A 15,845-nucleotide genomic window follows, 5' to 3' on the forward strand; every position below is an offset into this window, starting at 1 on the left:
TTGAAAAGGAAGCTGTTGTAGATTTAAAGAAACATCTTAATTGAAGCAAAGACAAAAAAAAAAAACTGGAATGAATTTTATGGGACTGTTCATATTAAAGCCAACAACAAGTGAAAATCCAAAAACGGCTCCAATCCTTTGTATTAATGATCTCCCCCTCTCTCTCCCTCTCTATCTCTCTCTCTCTCTCTGTGTGAGTGTGTGTGTGTGTGAGTGTGTGTGTGTGTGAGTGTGTGAGTGTGAGTGTGTGTGTGAGTGTGTGTGTGTGAGTGTGAGTGTGTGTGTGTGAGTGTGTGTGTGAGTGTGTGTGTGCCCTCGCAGAAGGAAGGTCACAGCAGGAGCTTTTCTCAAACGCATTACCAATCAGTTTTTTACAAGAAGTGTAGCTCACACAATGGTATAAGTGTATTCTTTGCGATACTTTATAAATATGAAACTAAAGATTTTGAGTTCGTGCACATTGTGAAGCAAGAATCTAAATATTTGTGTCACAATGATTTCTATAAAAGTGTGTTGTTTATGGGGATAATGCAACAAATCTTTTGTGCGTCCTATTAATGATCAATGGTGATTGAAGAGGAACCCTGACTCAGGACATTTTTATGGCATGTGACAGCGCAGACAACTACTAATGAGAGAACCTGTTTTATCATCATAAAGACTGTGATATGAAGCATCGTTAAAGTGTCACTTCAGTAATGTTGACTCATGTTTTTAATAGGTGACTTTAAAACACTAAACTCTAATTTCTGTGGTTTATTTTAAGTTTACAGAATATAACATGTGGTAAGACGATGAGTTTTACTTCTCACTGTCCGTGTTATGTGTATCTATTTATCATGTATGCTACTTTGCTCTGTGGACTGTAAAATGTTTCATTGTGTTCATGAAATAAACCAGACTTTCACTGTCTGCATCTTTTACTGTTTTTCTGCTTTTGTTCACTCCAAGTTTGACAAAACCTACAGATATCCAGAGTTAACTCACTAACAATGTGGAGCAGTCTCAGTGTATTTAGCTGCTTTTTCCCCGAACACAACCAACTGAGAGAAACGCCTGTAGGCCTCACTTTGGTCATTTGAACGCTGAAGGAGATTTGTTCCATAGACACCTTATACTAGTGCTTCCTGCATTTAATCCATCACTACTATGTTCTATATAAATCCAGATTCCTTTTATAGTTTGCAGTGAAATTTGTTAAACCGTTGCTTAATGGGACAGAAGTACAAGTCGCTCTTTACTAACACATTTGTAGATGAGTTTATTGCTGAACAACACAGCTGGCAGTCTCACACACTCTTTAGGTTTTTCAAGTTGTGTGTGTAAGGGTTTAGTCTATCAAACCCTACCCTTTTTTCCCCAGTATCACAACAGTATGACTCCCAAAGTACGGCTCAGTAAACAACCAATGATTCTAAAGCCAGAACAGAAAGATACAGTTGGAAGATGAATGATTGCGTTTTTATGATGCGTAGTAAAACGACCCCCTCTGCTTCTTCGCTGTGTTGTTGTTGTTCGTGTGTGTGTGTGTGTGTGTGTGTGTGTGTGTGTGTGTGTGTGTGCCTTAGAAGTCAATTAATACATTAGCCATACTTAAAAAAAACATCTGAATTTCATTTAGAACTGAGATTCTAAGTTGTAAGCAGAAATCTTATGCACAGCCAGAAACATGTTTCCCCACTTTCACAATGCTGAGGTGTCAAATCCACAACCCCCAACAAATGGTTTGTTACACACGGGTGTGAAGGGCAAGCTTTACTTACACAGCCTCACACACAGTAGATTTTTAAAGTTTTTGGGTACAGGGGTTTAGCCACAGATGCAACATCCACTTTTGATAAAGATCACTCCACCTGTTTATTTCTTAAGAAATTAAGCATCTTTATTAAGCTTTTATTTATAAATGTCTACACAATAATAGACACCGTGTGCTCTGTGACATTATAGTCTTCTACTTCTGCTTCCATCGGTTTGCATTTTAAACTCCCAGCCTTTCAGTTTGTTATGAACGACTTTATATCACAAAATGTTAGAAATATAAAGTGAACCATGCGACTTTTTTTTTATTTTCTGTTTGATGGAAGGACTTAAGACACGAGTTATTTAAACAATTCTAAATGACAGTGTGATGGCCATAGCACTTTACGTGGGCCAAATGTGTTAAGGATAATGTTTATCAATGTAAAATTGCAAAGAACTTGTGGATAGAATATAACATTTTGTAAACAGTTACCTCAGAAGCTGCACTGGTAGATCTATGTATGTAAGGTAAAACTATCCACAGTACTTCCACTTAAGTAGCTAAACACATAAAGTCACCCTTACCAATAATCCGCTGCTCCTTGAAAAAGTAGCACAAACAGACAACTGACTGAGCAATGATAAGTAGAGCTACCCGAGGCCGAGACTCAAGCAGAAGAAAATTAAAAGTTGTTGTTTTTGTGGCTCGAAAAATTAAAGAAAGTATGTTTAATAATTCAACAAGACCCGCACCTTCAACACATGTACATTCAAATTCTGGAACAGGCTCATCATTGCTGCTGTTCAATAGTTTTTATCCGTTCGAAAAAGTCATTTTACGGCTTTAATGTTTCCAGCTGATAAGGAGAATGAGGGCATTTCAAATGAGCGTCCAAAGGCTTTTAAACATCTGCTTTGTCTGTAACGACAGTATCAAACTACAGAGCATTGTTTTACTAAAATTCAACATTTTCAGGTGAAAATTTGGCTGCTTTTTGTTTTTTTCACTGTAACACCCACCTCAATGCCATTTTTAGGATATTCTTCATTCATATTGAAAAGTTGAAATCTTCCCTGCTAGACCCAAGTGCAGCGTTTAACACCGTTCGCCATAACATTTTATTACAGCTATTATTAAATGGAGAGTCCTCTTCACACACTGAGGTTAATTATGAAGCTCCACAGGCTTCTGTGCAAAGACCAGTTTTGTTTGCATCATATGCGCTTTAGAAGGCATAGCATAGCATACATTTTCACTGCTATGCATATGATACCCGCTTTTATTGGTTAAACTGCAGGGATGTCTTAGACACATAATGAGCTTTAATTTTCTGCTTCTAAGTTCAGATAGAACTGAGGTTATTGTAACGGGGCGTAAAAATCTTAGAAACACTGTGGCTAACAAGATCCTTACTCTGGATGGCATCGCCTTGAGCCGCCTGTTGTAGTGATTTGGTACATTATAAGTAAAATTGAAACATACAATCCCATAGCACAACATCAACATTTATTTTTATACAAAAATAAAAATGCTTTTTCAGAAAAGAATTGTAACTTCACAATTCATCACCGATTACGTGGGTACATAAGGTAAGTCCTCATCATTATCCCATAGCTGTTCCGGTAATCTCTCAGGGCCTTGGAAGGGCGGCCATGTCCAGTCTACCTCATCAATGTCGGGAGAGTCGCCGAAATACAAAAAATCTTCCTCGTTGTCAGTGTCCATCGTCCACAGCTGTGGTGGTGAGGGGGGTGTGCTCCACTCTGACACTGGTGAATACGGTGCGTCTTCACTCCAATCTTCAAATGTAGGGTTCGTGGCTGGATCTTCAGAGACTAAAGATTGCTCAGTATCCCTGGTACCAAGTACCAAATATGTACCAAGTTCTGTCACTCTGATGGTTGATTGAGCAGAAGGGCTGGAAGAAGCCATTTTCATGGAGAATTTCAAGCCCAACAGATGGGAATTACCGTTCTTTTCCAAAGTTACAGCTGCTAGAGACGCAGTGGTCAACTCTACGGTTTTTGAAAATAGCACTTTGGGCTGGGATACTCTTGATAAGGAGCATCTTTTGTTTGCGGTGCTCTATTTAAAACTATTGGCCTGTGAAACTTTTAGAAACGTGAAATGCCCCTAAAGTAGTTAAATCATCTATGTGTAATCAGCGAGTCTAACTGTTGCAGACTAGTAGATAATTATAAGACTAGTTGCATTAAAGCCACATGGTGGTTGATACAGCTCTAGTGTGAATATGTACTTTTAGAAGTGTCACAGTTTATTTCTAAAGGGATACATGTTGTTTGTGGTGCTCTATTTAAAAAACTACTAGCCTGTGAAACTATTAGAAAAGTGAAATCTTCCTAAACTAGCTAAATTAAATGCTGTGTGGGAATACACGGTTTTTAGAAGTATCACTGTTTATTTCTAAAGGGATACATGTTGTTTGTGGTGCTCTATTTAAAAACTATTAGCCTGTGAAACTATTAGAAAAGTGAAATCTTCCTAAACTAGCTAAATTAAATGCTGTGTGGGCATACACGGTTTTTAGAAGTATCACTGTTTATTTCTAAAGGGATACCTGTTATTTGCGGACCTCTGTTTTAAAACTATTTGCTCCTAAATAGCACTGAAGAAAATGCAAAAGGCTCCTAACTAGTTAAAATACCCCTAAAGTAGTTCAATTAAATCACCTATGTCTAAATAACAGAACTCTGAGACCTATACAATCCTTTAAAAAGAGTTTAATTAAAACACATTATGGTTTCATTAAATAATACTCTATTAAACACATGTGAACTCATATGACCCCTGGACACACATGCACGTGCAAAAAGTCCGTTCTCGCGCACGTGCACACGCACATGGACGCGGAGGGGGATAGGGGAGGGGGGGAAATGCCCTCGGGGGGGGGGGGGGGGGGGGTGGGGGGGGGAGAGGGGTGGGGGGGGGGGCAAAAAAAGTATAGGTATATTACTACTTCCAAGTACTCCACAGCGTGGCTGGCAAGAAAGGGTATAAAAGAAGAAAAACTAATTGGCACACGCCAGACAGAGACAGACTCGTAAACAGGCATAATGACGTCATGGACAAACAGAGGGACATACGGGCAGAGAAGACTAAGCACAGGCAACCTAAACCAAACATAAGGGCAAGATAACAAAACCTAAACCAGAAATAATCATCATCGTCATCAACATCATCATCAGATAACTAAAGAATCAGAATATAATTGTAATCAAAACAGTATCACCAGAGAATAACTAATCCATAATGCAAAAATAAACCAAAACATAAGAAACTCAAAATGCTGGGTCGACCCGACCCAGGACCGTGACACTAATGACATGGCCTCCTTGTTCACCTGATCTGAACCCCATTGAGAACCTGTGGTCCATCATCAAATGTGAGATTTACAAGGAGGGAAAACAGTACACCTCTCTGAACAGTGTCTGGGAGGCTGTGGTTGCTGCTGCACGCAATGTTGATGGTGAACAGATCAAAACACTGACAGAATCACTGGATGGCAGGCTTTTGAGTGTCCTTGCAAAGACAGGTGGCTATATTGGTCGCTGATTTGTTTTTGTTTTGTTTTTGAATGTCAGAAATGTATATTTGTGAATGTGGAGATGTTATATTGGTTTCACTGGTAAAAATAAATAATTATGCACAGTAATAGTCACCTGCACACACAGATATCCCCCAAAAATAGCTAAAACTGAAAACAAACTAAAAGCTACTTCCAAAAACATTCAGCTTTGATATTAATGAGTTTTTTGGGTTCATTGAGAACATGGTTGTTGTTCAATAATAAAATTATTCCTCAAAAATACAACTTGCCTAATAATTCTGCACTCCCTGTACAACAAATGACAATAGTCCCGCATATATATGCATAAACTACTTTTTCAGCATCACCTGACATTAGGGCTGGGCCATATTATACCTAATGTTAGGCAACGATAGGAAAATGAAATATCGCGATAGAATGGGAGTAAAACGCGCATGCGCAGTGCCTTTGTTTTCATACGCACATGGCCGATTGTTGAGTGAAACAGATGAACCAGAATTGGTTTGTAAAAATGGTGCAACTTCCGTGATGTGGAACTGGTTTGGTGTTTGTCCGTCACTTTAGAAACAAAATCACGGACCTCTATCAGTCGGAAAAGTGTAACAAAGCACATTTTTTTGCAGAACATGCAAGCGGCCGTTGTTATTGTCATATTTGTCGGACTAAGATGCTCTTAAATCTGGGAGTAATCTGGGTCCTAAACTCCGTATACTTCAGGTCAAACAACACTGCAGCATCACAGAGTTAAAAACTGTCTAAATTCTGTCATCTTCAATAAAACGATCAGGTGTAACTATAAAGTTTAACTTCCAGGCATCCATGAAAACAAAAGTTATTACATTTAACGGAGTTAGAAGTTAGCAGGAAGCTAGCGGAAGTTAGCTCGCTAGTTTCGCTAGTTACCTAAGCATGATATAGCACGTTCTGACTGAGAGATTTGAAAAAATTCAAACGTACAGCTCTGCTATCACTTCCAACATAAATGAAGACAGGAAACTAAACAGCAGTGACGTTTGTAGGGTTACTGAAGTTTGGCTAGCTGGTATATAATGATGTGCTACGTGATCGCTAGCGACACAGCTATGTTAGCATAACATAAACAGTGAAGCTGGAGGACGAACACAAACACTTTTCCACTTATAAAAGTTAACAAGAAGGTTCCTCATGGTTAGAGACAAATGCAATCGCATGGCAGGATGCTGTAAACGGACCAAACTTCAGTCAGGAGAACAACTGAGATAATCCATCCACAATACGAGGTTAGTCATTAATATAATACTGCAACAACATGGGAATAGAGCAGCTGCCAGAGAATTCAACATTAATGAATCAATGATACAGAAGTGGAGGAAGCAAGAAGAATGAGTTTAATAAAGTTTGATTTATCTGACTGCTTTGTTTCGCTTAATGTGCCTTATAATCCCGTGCACCTTATGGTCCAAAAAATGCGTACTGCACACTGCAGTTTAATGTTGCAAAGCACCTCTTTTTAACTTCAGTGGATATTATACATGGTTATGCTCAGGATATGTCAGCCCATTTCTACTGGAAATGCCTTTTGGTTAAACTTTCAGCAAGGAATTTGCATTTGCACTGTTACATTTTTATAAAGCTTTAATGTACATAAAAAACAGCTTCTTGTTTAAGTGAAAATAAATGGAAGGTTGTCTTTTTGCGCTAGTAATGTTGTGGAGTTGTATTTTGTCTCGCATCAATTATATCGTCGGTTATATTGTTATCGCAAATTTTCAAATATATATCGTGATAAATATTTTTGGCCATATCGCCCTGCTCCACCTGACATATAATTTTTCTAATTTTAGTGATATTGTGCAACTGAAAGGCATTCTTACATGCTTCCTTTGCTTGCACATTTAAAGACAAATCTTCCATTAGGTCACCACCTTATTGTGGTGGAGTGGTCCAGTCATCCCATCAAAAAGGGACATGGGTCCACCCTCTGAGAGTTTGGTTCTTTGTGGAACCAAACTGGTTCTGTGTGGAACCAAACTGGTTCTGTAATTTTACAGTCATAAGGCAACCACAAGTAAACAATGTTAATGTGCTGTTATCTACTCTAATATAATTCCATATACTCTAATAAGCAGGAGTGATTTTTATTTTATTTATTTATTTTTTTGACAGTGCAGTTGCAATAGCCTGCAGCTGCTTACTAGTTTACTGTGTATATAAACATTACCAAAGTCAAAGACATTTATCCTGACTGCTGTGACGGATCTCATTTCAAACTTCTGATATGAAGTTTTTATATAAGCTGACTCTCGTTTAAACTGCCGCGTGGGTTTCAGAGTAGCTGCTGACAGCCTGTCAGTTCCTCTGCACTGTACTGCCAGCACACAACAGCTACTGTCCATCTGTCACCTTGAATCTGTCCACCTACTGTTTCCATCAATCCTTACATCCAGCACCATAACTGAACAAGATGTTCCCTGCTTACTGACTGCTACAAAAACAGTATATAGCATTACCAGAGAGTATTTAACTTCATTAAGGGCAAGAGAGTTAGAGCAATGAGAAAAAAGAGAGAAGCTTTTAACAGAAAACAACCACTGGAAAAAGAAATGATAGATGCAAGGAAAAAGTCAGATGGAGGGCACGATAACATAAAGATAAATATGAATAGATAGAAAAAAAATAAGGAAGCAAAGTAATTACTTGGGGTATGTCGGGAAGCCTCAAGCTAGTAATCAGTAGTTGCATGCTGTATATGTGGAGGAGGTGTTGGTCATATGGAAATTAGATGCTGATGAGTTAGATGAAGAAATGTAAAGGGTGGTACAGTGAGATCTGGGACCTATCAGCAGTGTGTAAGATCAAGCGCACACACACGCAGAGAGAGACAGAGAAGGAGAAACATATCAGCCCATAGAACATATATTTTTATTGTTGTCATCATCAGTATTGCATAGTGTTAGAGTAGTAGCTGTAAATGGAATGATTGAAGGCTTATTCATAAATCAAAATATACTGTATCTTTTGGACTAGCATCCAGTTAAGTATAAGTACAAGTCAGTAAATGAAAACTGAAGCATACTTTAGATCTGGCTAACCTTACTCACTGGTGCTTTGAGCCAAATACTAACCACACCATGCTAATGTTGAAGGCTGGAAAATGCTACATGTTTAGTATAACAGAAAACCCACCTATTTTTTTGATTTAGATTCAATTAAATTATATTTATGTAGTTCCAAATAACAACATTTGCCTTGAGGCACTTTTACTGTAAGGTAAAGACCCTAAAATAATACAGAGAATGCTATCAGCAAGCACTTGGAAACAGTGGGAAGGAAAATCTCCCTTTTGGGAGAAACTTCCAGCAGAAACATGGAGGCACAGCCAGATGCTGCAGCCAGTTGGGGTTGAGGGGGAGAAGACAGGAGAAAAGACACACTGATGATTAAATGACTAATGATTAAATGAAAAGTGGTGTATAAACACAGAGTGAAGGTGAATGAAGAGAAACACTCAGTGCATCATGGAAAGCCCTCAGCAGCCCATTGTGTTTTTAAATATCCTGGGACCCACAAGTAAGCCAGCAGTACTCTTTTGTGATGATATGGTTCTATGAGGTCTTTAAGATGAGATGATGCCTGATTATTCAAGACCTTGTAGAAGAAAGATTTTAAATTTGATTCTGAATTTAACAGAAAGCCAATGACCAATTCAATTCCAACAACTGATTTTTATTTATTCGGCACAAAATTACAACAACAGTTGCTTCAAGGCGCTTTACACTGTAAGGTAGATTCTACAGAAGCCAATATGGAAGAAATACTCTTCTCGCTCTCTTTGTATTTTACCTAACCTGTCTTTTTTTCAGCAGTGCACACACAGTGACTTCTTTCTGATTACTATATAGCAAACAAAAGCAAAAATGACCATGAAAATGCAGCCATTAATGAATGCATCTTATTGTATTCGATTAATTCATGAATGTTCCAATTAAAAGAGGGGAAAAAAACAATGCGGCACAATAACATTGTAACTGGGATGGCTCGTGATTGATGGCAAGTAATGTTTGTTATTTTTCTACACATTGTGAAGATTGTGAACTGTACTATTCCACACAGATTTCAGGTTCATATGGTGGAATAGTTTTTAATTATGCAGATCTCCTCTGAAAAATCCTGCACTCACCTGTGTCTTAATCCTCAGCACTAGGGATGGGTATCGTTTAGGTTTTATCCGATACCGGTGCCAAATCGGTACTTTTGAAACGGTGCCGGTGCTCAAACCGGTGCTTAAAGAATGGAGAACACAAAATTGGTCCAAAAACCTCTCATGTTCAGCTGTTTTTTGTAAAAAGATAACAATGTTAGCCTTTTCTGCAGCTATGGGGCATATATGGTATCACTCTTGGCTGGAAGCAGTGCTTAAACAATGGAAAAAACACAAACTTTGTCCAAAAACCTCTCATGTGTAACTGTTTTCCACTTTTTCTTTGGTCATTTTAGCCTTTTTGGCCAGGGTGAAGGGAGTATCTGCCATCAAACAAGAAGACAGCTGCATGTAGCTATGATGATGTTTGCTAGTTCACCTTACATGCATTAATGTAATAACGTGGTTAGCCTACTCAACGTAAATTACACACGAACAACATTAAGCTACTCACGCAGAGAAGAACGGCTGCTGCTGCCATCATCATCCGTCATCATTTCTGCTACACTGGCAGGACTAGGGGCCAGGACTCTCCTCTTCGTGTTTTTGGGGGATGTTGCATAACAGGCAACCCACCCGCAGTAGATGCGCTCGGTGTGAGGTCTCGCAGCAAGCTATCAAATACGGCGCATTTCTGGGCTTTTAAAAAAAAACGCTATGCGTCGCCAGGTGTTTCATCGGATTTGAGGTGTTACCTCCTTTGACAGTATCACAGTATCAGCTTAAAGCACTTGTTGCAGGCTGCTTGTCACGGCTGCCGAGGTGAGCCGTGTGGATTTAGGAGGACCCAAGATGCAGGCAGTGGATGAGATACCGGTGGTTTTATTTACAGAGGTGTAGTGGCAAACAAACAGTGGGGCATAACAAACAACTAAAGACACCTAAACTGGGAGAACTAAAAATAACAGACCTGGGAGCATATGACAACGGATGATGAATAGCAGAGAGACGCAGACGAGGAACAGGACACCGTGGAACACAGGGTAACAGACTGACACGGAGTTACACGGAGGAACACAGACGAACCGGCAACAGGCAGGAGAACACACAGGGCTTAAATACACACACCAGTAATCAGGGGATGAGAGACAGGAGGGCAACACAGCTGGGAGGAATCTGGGCTGACGGGACAGGGGAAACGTAAACTGATCACACTCACATATGACACGGACCTTCACAATAAAACAGGAAACTCAGATACATGGAACCAGACAAGACATTGAACTAAACAGACAGATTCACAAACAGATGGGGAGACACCATAGACAGACAGATACAGACGCAGACTCAGAGGCAGATCGAAAATAACACAGAACTTAAACAATCATCATCTAGAAAATGATAACAAACTAAAAGCGCTGGGTCACTGACCCAGGACCATGACAGTACCCCCCCTTCAAGGGCTGGCACCAGACAGCCCAGCAGAAACGAAAAAATGGACCAAAACAAAACAGAAAACAACCCGACTAGGGCGGGCGGAGGGGGCCCAGGACGGAGGGACAGAGTCCAAAAAGGCCCAGATGGTCAAGTTCAGGAAGCCGACCATGCGAATGGCAACGGGGCAGGTCCGGATGCCGGCCACGCAGTAGGCAGTGGCGTGGAAACAGTTCTGGGGGCCGACCGTGCGGACGGCAACGGCGGCGTGGAAACAGTTCTGGGGGCCGACCGTGCGGACGGCAACGGCGGCGTGGAAACAGTTCTGGGGGCCGACCGTGCGGACGGCAACGACGGCGTGGAAACAAGTTGGACCAGGCAAAGCAGCTGATGAGGACGCTGACGCTGGACCAGGCAAAGCAGCTGATGAGGACGCTGACGCTGGACCAGGCGAGGATGAAGACACGGAGGCTGGACCAGGCGAGGATGAAGACACGGAGGCTGGACCAGGCGAGGATGAAGACACGGAGGCTGGACCAGGTGAAGCGGATGAAGCCGAAGCATGCGCTGGACCAGGCGGCGCTGAGGATGCTGAATCCGGACCAGGCGACGGCGTGGAGGATGCAGCAGAGGCCGGGCCAGGCAACGGCATGGAGGATGCAGACGGAGGCGCTGCAGCAGGTGGCGGCATGGATGAAACTGCTGCTGCAAGCGTGGATGAGGCTGCTGGTGGAGCAGCTGGTGGCTGGACGGGCTCCTCGGGCCCCCCAGCTGACGAGGAAGGAGGCTGGACGGGCTCCTCGGGCCCCCCAGCAAAAACAGTCTCAGAACCAGTGGGCACTGGAGCCCCTGGCACACACAGAACAGAACCAGCAGGTGCGGAGACCTCTGGCAGGAACGCAACAGGACCAGCAGGCACACGGGCCTCTGGCAGGGACAGAACAGGACCAGCAGGCACACGGGCCTCTGGCAGGGACAGAACAGGACCAGCAGGCACACGGGCCTCTGGCAGGGACAGAACAGGACCAGCAGGCACACGGGCCTCTGGCAAAAACATAGCGGCCTGCAGCTGCGCAGAGCATTGACCCTGCTCAGGCAGCGACAGCTCTGTGCAGTCCTCAGCTGGCTTCTTAAACTCCAGGGGTCCAGAGTCTAATGGGGGCTGAAACCCAGCCTCTGGGGAGGCCCTGGAGTGCATCTCAGTCTCAGAACTGGCCAGCCTTTGAGGAATGTTGACATTGTTCTTGGGTTTGTCTCTCTGCTTGGAGTACGGAGTTGTTGAACTGTCCGTTATGGGTTGGACTGACATGGCTTGCTGTACAGGAGGAGTAGGTGAAGGTGATGGCTGAACAGGTAGTGGAGCAACTGACACAGGATGCAGGGCTGGTGACTGCTGAACTGAGGATAAAGCTAATGATTCTTCTGCTAACCGGGCTACTGACTGGGCCATGGATTGTAACAGGGTTTGTAATAAGTCTGGCTGTGACTGTAATTGAGCTATGGATTGTGAGGCTGAATGTGGCGGAGGTGGCGACTGGGCTTCTGGCCGGGCGGCTAACTGAGCTTCTGGCCGGGCGGCCAACTGAGCTTCTGGCCGGGCGGCCAACTGAGCTTCTGGCCGGGCGGCCAACTGAGCTTCTGGCCGGGCGGCCAACTGAGCTTCTGGCCGGGCGGCCAACTGAGCTTCTGGCCGGGCGGCCAACTGAGCTTCTGGCCGGGCGGCCAACTGAGCTTCTGGCCGGGCGGCCAACTGAGCTTCTGGCCGGGCGGCCAACTGAGCTTCTAAACAGTTTTTGTCCTGTGCCGTACAGAACATCACCCCTGAGTAAACGGTCCCACAGTTCAGACCAACAATACTGTCCTGTCCACTCACCACAGCTGGCTGCTCGGAAATCCCCAGGTCTGACTGTGGCGAGGAGCGTCGGCAGCGTGAGCGCCGTTTCCCCCTCGAAGGCTGGGTTGACGGGCCGGGCAGAACACCCTCCGTCGGACTGGGCAGTGAAGCATGAGCTGCAGGGTGGGTGGTAGCAGCCGGGGGGTGAAGACGGAGTCCATTCAGAATGAAATTCTGTGCGAGCGGGTGAAGTGAGCCGAGCAGCCAGGGGAGACCAGAAACCAAGCGCTGTAGCCGATTAGCCACGGCTTGGCGAAATTCTCTCCCCTCGTGCTCCAGCCACGCGTTGATTAATTTGTCCACGGAGTAAACAATGTCCTCCCGGAGCTCCTTGGGCGGGTTGAATGCTGCTGGGTCCATAGTGGCCGGTTCGTACTGTCACGGCTGCCGAGGTGAGCCGTGTGAATTTAGAAGGAGGACCCAAGATGCAGGCAGTGGATGAGATACCGGTGGTTTTATTTACAGAGGTGTAGTGGCAAACAAACAGTGGGGCATAACAAACAACTAAAGACACCTAAACTGGGAGAACTAAAAATAACAGACCTGGGAGCATATGACAACGGATGATGAATAGCAGAGAGACGCAGACGTGGAACACAGGGTAACAGACTGACACGGAGTTACACGGAGGAACACAGACGAACCAGCAACAGGCAGGAGAACACACAGGGCTTAAATACACACACCAGTAATCAGGGGATGAGAGACAGGAGGGCAACACAGCTGGGAGGAATCTGGGCTGACGGGACAGGGGAAACGTAAACTGATCACACTCACATATGACACGGACCTTCACAATAAAACAGGAAACTCAGATACATGGAACCAGACAAGACATTGAACTAAACAGACAGATTCACAAACAGATGGGGAGACACCATAGACAGACAGATACAGACGCAGACTCAGAGGCAGATCGAAAATAACACAGAACTTAAACAATCATCATCTAGAAAATGATAACAAACTAAAAGCGCTGGGTCACCGACCCAGGACCATGACACTGCTGAGTTTGCATATTTTGCTGTGAAGTACAGCCAGACTTTTGACCGCTTCGCCTTGGACATTTTTAATCTGTAGCTCTGCTCTAAAAGAACGTACGTACCTGGGCCCGCCTACTATCCTCGGAAACGTAAAGTGATTGGCTAGAAGTGTATCACAGCTCAGGAAAAAAAAGCACCGAAATAAAGCACTGCTTTTCGGTCTGGTTACTACCGTTTATGTCAGAACCGGTGCCATCATGGCACCGGACACCGGTACCCATCCCTACTCAGCACCCTTTGCATAGCGCCCAGCACTTTCTGTCAGAGGTGTTATCCCGAATATTAGAAAACATATTCATTTTCCATCATCTTCTTCTCATTAATCTGAACTGCCTTGCAGATTATTTTGGTAAGTTAGGCCTGCCACTCTCTCCTTCAAGCTCTCATCTTAGATCTGTTCATTTTTGAGCCACTAATTTGCCTGCTTAATAAACTGTATGGGACAATATAATATAGTGAGGGTTGCACTTTCTTGCGTTGTATTATTTTCCCGCTAAATAGTGATTCAGTGTACCTTCTTTCCTCCTCCATGTTTAGGATTTCTATGACTGAGGTAAAATTCCATTCAATCAAAATATATGAGCAGGTTATGGGTTGAAATGGATCATGTATAAATTAACATTTACATGATCTGTATGCATTGTATAGTTGTGTGATGTGAAATGCTCTATAAAAAAATAATCACAACTCCAACCAACCAAACACAAAATCAAAACCCATGGAGGCAAAGAGGGAGAAACTGATGCCAGCAGCACCTTGAGGCAACTGTTGTTGGGATTTGGAGCTATATAACACCCTCACAGACACTCACAGGTGTCACAGAAGGCATCCACAGAGTTTATTGAACAAACTGTGATCTGCTGTTTTGGAACCAAAAACTACATTGGTATTTTCGGAGCTGATTAACTTAGGCTACGTTCACACTGCAGGTCTTAATGCTCAATTCTGATTTTTTGATCAAATCCGATTTTTTTGTCTGCTTGTTCACACTACAAATAAAATGTGACAGCAAACGCGCTCTAGTGTGAACCCTCAAAGCGGCCGCATGCGCAAAAGAAGACGTCACACAAAACGCGTTCTGTTTAGACCCAGAGCAAACAATATTGTTTGACTGATGGCCCTTAATATAAAGACTTGTTTTGGACTTTACGTTTCCCAATTTTGCTTTAAGTTATTTTGTTATTTACAAATGGCCTAGATGTGTAAAGCGCTTTGGGGTCCTTAGGGACTAGTAAAGCGCTATACAAATACAGGCCATTTACCATTATCCTTATTGCTGTTTTAGAGGAGCGGTGCTTCAAAGGATAGCTGCAGATTTCTGTCAGAATCTGCAGATTATACAGTACAAATAAATTGTTCCCGTTTCTCCAGCGTTGTCTTCCCAACAGTTTCACTAACATCTACACTGGATGGCCAGGAAGCGTTCGCGATGTCTTCTCGGGCACTTCTCCGGCACTTTTCTGGCGCCGATAATTGGCGTCTGTCTTGTGTCAGTGACGTAAAAGATGGATTTAATGCGACATGACCATTCACACAGCAGTCGCTTTCTAAAACATCAGATATGTATCGGATTCAGTACCACATACGAAAGTGACCTGGATCGGATTTGAAAAAATCGGATTTGTGCTGTTCACACTGTCATACCATGATCGGATATGGGTCGCATAGGGTCAAAAAATTCAGATTTGATGCGCTTTCACCTGCAGTGTGAACGTAGCCTTAGAGTTTATGTTTAAACTCAAGATTTTTTAATATGCTTTTTGGAATCGGTCAGTTAGTAATTGTTAACTGACCATGAATATGAATGTGAGCGGCATAAATGGCTTTCTATCTCTGTCTGTTGTGACAGATTAACGACCAAACATACATTCTCAGTGATGGGTACATAAGGGTGTCCATAAGTGCAACACGACACCCTATGCCGCAGGTGGATGATGGATTTTGTAATCGTATCACCAGACCTGCGGCCATATGCTCTGGACACTCGGATAAAGAGAGGGGCTGAGCTGTCAACTGATCACCACCTGGTGGTGAGTTGGATCAGG

At 43.0% G+C, this 15,845-nt stretch overlaps 1 protein-coding gene across 3 annotated transcripts in view; it reads right to left on the reverse strand.

Annotated features, from left to right (window-relative positions):
• Positions 1-15,845, reverse strand: part of sez6b (seizure related 6 homolog b) — a 243,156-nt gene that overhangs the window by 172,289 nt on the left and 55,022 nt on the right. The gene's annotated exons all lie outside the window — the stretch shown is intronic.

Source organism: Aulonocara sp. 'chitande type north' Nkhata Bay, linkage group LG14 (genome assembly GCF_057382095.1).
Source record: "Aulonocara sp. 'chitande type north' Nkhata Bay isolate Kocher_YH1m ecotype deep benthic linkage group LG14, A_spYH_male_GT1.1, whole genome shotgun sequence".
In the NCBI taxonomy this organism is placed as follows: domain Eukaryota; kingdom Metazoa; phylum Chordata; class Actinopteri; order Cichliformes; family Cichlidae; genus Aulonocara; species Aulonocara sp. 'chitande type north' Nkhata Bay.